This window comes from Medicago sativa, chromosome 4 (assembly GCF_051527215.1).
Source record: "Medicago sativa cultivar Bolivia chromosome 4, Bolivia_mono, whole genome shotgun sequence".
NCBI lineage: Eukaryota > Viridiplantae > Streptophyta > Magnoliopsida > Fabales > Fabaceae > Medicago > Medicago sativa.
This window is the reverse complement of record NC_140752.1, coordinates 20,096,466-20,103,929: the sequence shown is the minus strand read 5'-3', so window position 1 is coordinate 20,103,929 and position 7,464 is coordinate 20,096,466. Positions and strand designations below refer to the sequence as shown.

Sequence of the window (7,464 nt, the reverse complement as noted above, 5' to 3'; positions counted from 1 at the left end):
GAGAAAAGGTGTAATGCTTTACAATTAAAGCAATATAACCATTCATGAACAAAATCTTTCAAAGGGTTGTTTCCGTTCACCAAATGACATAAGTTTTTCTAGAAATAGAGACATTTTGGAGGCATAAAAAAGACCGGGAAAATAGTCAGAAATATAGACAGAAATCCATTGGAGTATTTTAACTGTGTTTTGCACATAGCCAATTTAAAAATAAACAGAAACATGGCTAATTTTAATCTTTTAGTGACTGACGAATAACTATGATTGAAACAATTTTGAAGTGGCACATTAAAGTATTTTTCAAGATCAAACTTGTCTACAGAAACTAGACTCATTGAGCTTTCGGAATAATAAATGATTTAAATTCAAAAGAAACGTCTTTCAAAACTAGTAGGAAAATAAAAGTGTTTTGGGCAGAAGCAACAAATCCATACCCATTCTGTTCTTGGCCCATGCAGTAGTGATAGTGTTTAGCGTTGCCGCAACCCTAACAATAAAAACCTATCACACTCTCACTTTCATCCATTCTGATACCGTCCGTCTGTCGGTGGAGATCCGGCTTCGTCTTCTTCATGTAAGCTTTCATCTTCTCTTCTCATTCATCGTTTCTTCTGTATTATATTTAAGTTATTTTTGTTTCTTCAATTCATAACAATCTTTTATCTTTCAGTTCTCAACAACACTGTTTTCGTGTGTCACAATGGATTGTGTAACTTTTATTCAAGGAATGACATTTGTAAGTTAGAGTCCATGTTTTTAGTTTTTAGTTTTTAGTTTTTTTTAATATAAATATGAATATGAATATTGGTTTGCTTTGTGTGTTTATATGTGCAGCGGAGAGCTACAGATGATGAGATTCGTTATCTCGAGAACTTCAAACGCAACCTTCGTAAAGAGGACGTCAGTATTCATTATCTTCATGGTATGCTTTGGTTTGATTCAGAATTTCTTGTTTGCTTAACGTTAAATTCATATTACTCTCATAATTTATAAAAAATAAAAAATTAAAAAAAAAATCAATTTCAAGTTTAGGGTCTGTTTGGATTAGGCTTATTTGAGTGAGTCTATATACTGACATAAGTTTTGTGAGACTGTTTGGGATAATTTATAATTTAAGCCAATTTAACTTTATTTATAGCTTATACATAAGAGATTATCATGATAGTTGCTTGTGCAATAAGCTGCAATCAAGCTTTTTATCCAAACAAGGTTTGTATCCATGTTAGTCCTTGTTTTGTTAACTTTTATGAAAAATCCTTGCTTTTAGTTTCTCCAAATAATTAGTATGAAAACGAAAATAGGGACGAAAGTGAATGCAGTTTATTTAGACTCTGATTGGTAAAAATAGCGGATAGCTTATAAGCTAGTTGATAGTTTGAATACACAAACACGGTTTGAATACCTAAGAAGCCCCACATCCATCAATAAAATCCAAACACAATCAAATCAGAAATGAGAATGATACTTGGTGTTTTTCTATGATACAAACAACCCTTTTTCACAACGATTTCCATAAAAAAATATCATATCCTCATTTTGGTTGTTAATTTTAATTTTATTATTAGATTGGCCTCAAATTAATTAGGCTGAAACTTTTGTTTTCCTTTTTTAATCTGGCCTGAAACGATTTAGTGATGAAAGTTAGAAAAGGTTAAAGCTTCTCATCTACCTTTGAAAATTTGCAGAATCAACATAATAGGGTAGCGCAATATGCAGAATATCTTCAACTATTATTTCCTCTATCTGATTCAACTACAACAACTCTCATTCAGCTATGGCCTTTACCTAATAGCTTCCCCGGACTCTATAGATCTGGCCGCAGATCAACACACTGGGGTAGAACAACCACCAACAAAGCTTGATTAACAAGATCAAACCTAAAAAAATGAAAAAGGTGTAAAACTGAAGATCTTCAGCCTTGGACATGACAGAGTATAATCATCTTGTGTTGTTAATTCTTGTAGACTTGAACGCTAATCTCCTCCTATTCATAAGAAGAAAATCAAATCAATGGTATCAAGGCTCTGACGACCCATTCTCCTCCACACCATGAATCCTCATAAACGAATCAACATTGTTGTTCTTGTGGCTACATTGTCGATGGACTCTTATTTTTTAGGTCCACATCAAGGGCTTCTCAGTTTTTTAGGTCCCATGCCTCTTTTCTAACAATAGTTCAAGTAAAAATTAAATTGTCTCGATTATTTTTTCTCAAGAACTAAAGGTTGCTTTAATTTTCTGGATTCTCACTTTTCTTTTCTAAAGGACTAAAATTGGTCTCCACTATGGTTTAATGGTTCCGTACCACTTCCAAGCTAGGTATTTTTTTTATTTTATTTTACCATTTGTAGGCAGACATGCAAGTTATCCCATCCGTTCTTGTCGCGAATTTGATTCCAACACAATGTGAGTTAAATGAATAATCTCAGAAAGCTTTCTTGTATAATTCCATAGTCTTTCTAAAAATTTCACTTACTTTATTACTGAGTGACTATGAAACATTGTCAGGTTCATCGTGTAATTCCATAATGTTTCTAAAAATATCATTGAGTGACTCAGAAACATTGTGAGGTTCATCTTTTTCAACATTTTCTTTAACCTCTTCTTGCTGCACACGTTTGTACTCCATTCCTTTGTTTCTGCCTGTCTTGGACTCATAACTATCGAAGTGCAGCTCGCACAGTCTATAGGATACAAAAAATCAATAAAAACCCATATCAAGTAAATCACATATGTTTTTCTCAAAAAATAAAATAAAAGTAAAAGCAAATATAATTTACCTAAAAAGATGTTCTGTGACAAATAATTGAAACATCACATACCCATTATCCTTCAGAAGCACTAAATCACCCTTTTGACTTTCTAAATCAAAATCCTCTCTTATCTTAAAAGGCTTATACTTCAGATGGGTGGCATTAACAAATAAGGCCGAAACATCACCTTGGAGCTCAAACTTATCATTATTAAACCTAACACAGTGGAACTTCTCATCTGAGAGGATTATTGATATCCACGGTGTAACATATCCTAGATTAACGGAGCCATCCAGATACGATCTTTATAATTCTTCACCAACATATCTCTAATAACACTTTGATCTTCTGAAAACACTTGAAATTTTCAAGCTAATACACTACCATCTCTCAAAAAATCACAGAAACTGCAAAATTAAAAATCATAAAAATATGTTGTCTGCTGTTGTTTTCATAAAATCATAGAAATTATAAATTACTAGCAGAAAAAAATTAATAAATACCTTGACCAGGCACTATCATTCTTTATCATTTTGTTGAGCCCTTCTTGTGTCTTATTAACAAAGTTAGTACACTATGTGTCCACAATTTCCCTATTTGCCCAAAACATCTCCAACTTAAACTTTGGTGAGAGGAGAGGGGGGAAAACATTATTTCTGTTTATCAAAACCAATAATTGACTTAGTAATATCTCCCTGAAAGCAACATAAACGCTGAAAGCAATAAAAGAAACCATTATGTCATATTGACCTACCGAATCACTTGCAATTGAAGTTCTAATTTGGCAAGACCCTCATTGTTCAGGAAACTCTTTTCCCGTCTAGAAATGCATTTTGATGTTCATATACAATCAATTGGCGATTCTTGCCATCAAATGGAATGAGACTGTATGCACCAATTCAAATGAAATATTATCAGTTGATGTCAAACCTTCCATTGAAGTTTCGGTTGATGTCAATCCTTCCATTGAAGCTTTGGTTGATGTTAAACCTTTTATTGAAGCTTCCGTTAAAGAAAAGTATGTCGGAGTTTCCATGCTTCGTGATAATGAAGTAAACACGGCGTCACTTTTTTTTCCACAAAGGATAGTTGGAGAAAGCGAAATGTTTTTCTTGGTTGGGTCCGTCGACAAGCCACAATGGAGGGACTTACTATATCTATAAATAAATCCAATATAAAAAATCCAATGCTGACGTTGCAATGTGAAAGGAGTGGTGTATACAAACCTTCAAAGACGAAGAAGAAATTGAAGATTGAAGGCACGGGCTAAAGGAAATGTGATCGTCCGTTTAGGATGTGTGGTTACTTTGAGAAGAAGACAAATGAATAATGGTGGTTTTCCATTCTTAATTGAGTTCGCAACCAGGAGTTGGAGCCAAGGTTAGACGGTCACCTTCTTGCGGATAGACAGAGAGGAGAAAAAGAAAAAAGTTCTCGACATGACAAAGAGCTTGGTTTCCTCTGATTACTCTCACGGATTTGAAGGAAAAAACAATAAAAGTGTGACTAATATAACATATCATAGTGAATATAAAAGTGTGACAAATTGACACTTTTGTCTCATACACAATAACATATCATGATTTTTTTAAATGGAGTCCATGAATTCAAGTTTTTTATTCAACTTGAATAAAACTATCGCGACTACATAGCGAATAAAACTATCGCGACTACATACCCTCCTCATGTTTTCCACAATATCTAAAATTTAGAGACATCAGTAGCTTTGCCAATCACACTTTCGTGATACATTCATAGTAAGTGTTTTCGCTGGATAGAGAACTGCTGTTTTTATATTGCAGAGATAATAGAGGAGAAACTGCCTTGTGAAGCACATTGACTTTGGCAGGAGATTATGACCAACAATGTGAGCTCAACTGGGCAATGCAAACAAATAAAAGCAAACACAATAAGTTCTAAAACAAAAGACAATGAAATCTTGGAAGCGAACTTGAAATGGATAATCTTGAATGCATCTGTATGGCCACAAAGAGAATCACACCATGTGGTACCCTTTATGGATAGGGACACAAAGACTTCTGAAATTTGGACTCGTTGATCCATAAAATGCATTGTTCATGTATCCGACTTCTCTAATCCCAACCGCACAACTGCAAAGGGACTACCCTAACATGAGCTAGACACCCAAACTGTCAGAGCAATTACAAGGACAAGAGTTCTCAAAAACCGATAACGTAGGACTCCATATAGAATACAGCCTACACTAAAGCTAATCCTAAAAGTAATATATCTGCAGAGGCCGGCCTAATAGATTAAGAGGCCTAAAGCAAAAATTTCAATGTGACCTTTAAAAATAATTTTTTTTAATAGAATATTTATATAAAATCAATTTTGTGGAGACCAAAATTTGAATTCATGACCAAAGGGTAATTGATGCCTTTTTGGTAATTAGTTAAACTATACAAATGTATGTAATTTATTTGTCATATAATATACTTGTAGCCAAATTAATTTTTTAGAGGCCTTTTATTTCATCCAAAATTTTTAGGCCTAAAGCCCTTGCTTAGGTTGCTTGGCCCTTAGGCCGGCCCTGGTAATGCAAAAACAAGGCGGCCAGTAGCACCACCACTAATTTCTCAATAACAAACTCTAAACCATAACACAACACTAATTTTCCTGCTGCATTATCAAAAGCTAGCAGACAACAGATAATCACATGTGCTTACTTGCAATGTTTAAGACAGTCCCCGATGACCAAATAGAGTTAATTAAACACTCAATTCAAAGTAGAAAAGAAACAGTATTTAGTCAATAACCTTCTATATTCAACAACAAACAAAGCATAATTTGATACCATCAAAGATGTAGGCATGGTATGACATTAACACAACTACTTATTTCCATAAAACTTCCAGCACAACGAGCAATAAATGGCAAACCATCAATTTATTTTAACACCATGATGCTGCTAATAGAATTTACTAGGGATAACCAGTTTTAAAAACAGAAAACTCTCGCATACATGAAAACAGGTAAATAAACCCTTAGTCTTAAGTTGAATATATACTCCACATATTATATTATGATGCAAACCCAAATTCCACATATCTCTCTCTATGCTCACTCCCCAAACCACTACAATTGAATACCCTTACACACATCATCTCTAACTACCACATGAGCATAATGGCAACAGATGTGCTAAGCCGGATTGAGCGCGCACTCACATTTCGGTCCTTACATATTATGACCAGGCAAATGTAGGAACGGAAAGTATATAAGTTAATTATTATAAGTTTTGTTTAAAAAAGATAACATAAGTTAGTTTTTGAAAGTAGGTAGGACCTATGGAAAACTCAAAAGTAAGGGCAGAGAAAACTATGCTACAAAAGTATGCAAAACAAAATAAATGCTACTAATGAGGCAAAGTAATGAAAAACAATACAATTTAAAACTGCACCTAATATAACACTTGCTTTACTTAGGGAATTATCATGCACAAACCGATGAGTAAATACACGTTTGCAAGTTGATATTTAAAAACAGAGCAATATCTCATAGAAGTAAATTTGAAAACAAAAATATCTTACATTGAAGAGTTCAAACTACAAGAAAGCTCTTTTAGAATACTAGCAAACAATGCATCCTTGACTGATAAGAGTTTCATCTCTCTATCGCTGAAACAGTAACCAACTGGAGATGTTAACTTTCTCAGTGATGGCCTTGAAAATATCAATGAGGAAAGAACATCACCATGCACTTTAAGACAATATTTCAAATCGATCTCTCTTAGTTGTGTGCATTTTTCTAAGACATGCTTCACTCCCTTCTCTGTGACAATTACAACATTCCAGTAAGAGTTGCAAAAGCCCACGACAACTCTTTGAGATTACATAGAGTGTTTCATCATCAACATTTGTGTATGACAAGTTCAACACTTCTAGTTTGGGAACTTCAAAATTCCTTCCACACACCTTCACTCCTAAACAACCGTATAAATTCAAAATTTCGTCAGATATGTTATCGCAATAACTCAGATTAAGCAACTGCAGATTGGGGAAAACGGCAACAATCATTTTGATGCTTTCATCTCGTAGACATGGATTACAAGTCAAATGGAGAGACTTTAATTGAGGGCTGACAACAAAGGAATTAGAATTGTATACACTATTATTTTGTGTGTATTTCATTCTAATGGAAGAGGCGACGGAGGAAAGCCAGCAAAATCTGTCACCGTAGTAGTGAGGGAGGTGGAGGGAGGTGAGGTTAGGGAATCCTTGAAAGAGTCGACTGAGGCAAAGGCGGGTTGGGTTCCTGATAGTTATTGAGAATCGAGGACTGTTGGCAATCGAGAGGAACTGCTTTGAGGGCTGAGAAAGACTTCAAAGAGCTGTTGTTGTTGTTGTGGTCGTCGCCGTCTTTAAGGAATCTAAAGACAGATTCCCAACATTCATCAGGTAAATATAAATCTATTGTTGCAATGACTACAGTTGATTTTGTTTGAGAAAGTGATAATTGTTGAAGTTGTTCAGAATTGAGAGAGTTTCTTGTTTTCATATTGAATACGCGATTTGTTTAGGGTTTACAGTTTTAGGGGTTAAGGTCCGGTTGAAAGGGTGACAAAGTCTTTTATTATGTTGGACTAGAACATCAACCCGTGCGACGCACGAGTCCAACCAACGAAGAAAAGCGACGAATAAGTTATATCGTCTAATTGGGTTGTAATTTAATAGTTCCATAAGGAATATGA

General features: G+C 34.5%; 2 long non-coding RNA genes across 2 annotated transcripts; one reads left to right on the top strand and one right to left on the bottom strand.

Annotated features, from left to right (window-relative positions):
• The first annotated feature begins 434 nt into the window (after positions 1-434).
• LOC146927079 (uncharacterized) lies at positions 435-972 on the top strand. Its single transcript, XR_015008161.1, has 3 exons — positions 435-574; positions 671-736; positions 835-972. It is a non-coding gene; the product is annotated as an uncharacterized LOC146927079 (long non-coding RNA).
• A 1,389-nt stretch (positions 973-2,361) lies between these two features.
• LOC146927078 (uncharacterized) lies at positions 2,362-7,277 on the bottom strand. Its single transcript, XR_015008160.1, has 4 exons — positions 3,508-7,277; positions 3,257-3,409; positions 2,781-3,160; positions 2,362-2,684 (listed from the first exon to the last, which is right to left on the bottom strand). It is a non-coding gene; the product is annotated as an uncharacterized LOC146927078 (long non-coding RNA).
• Between the last annotated feature and the right edge of the window lie 187 nt (positions 7,278-7,464).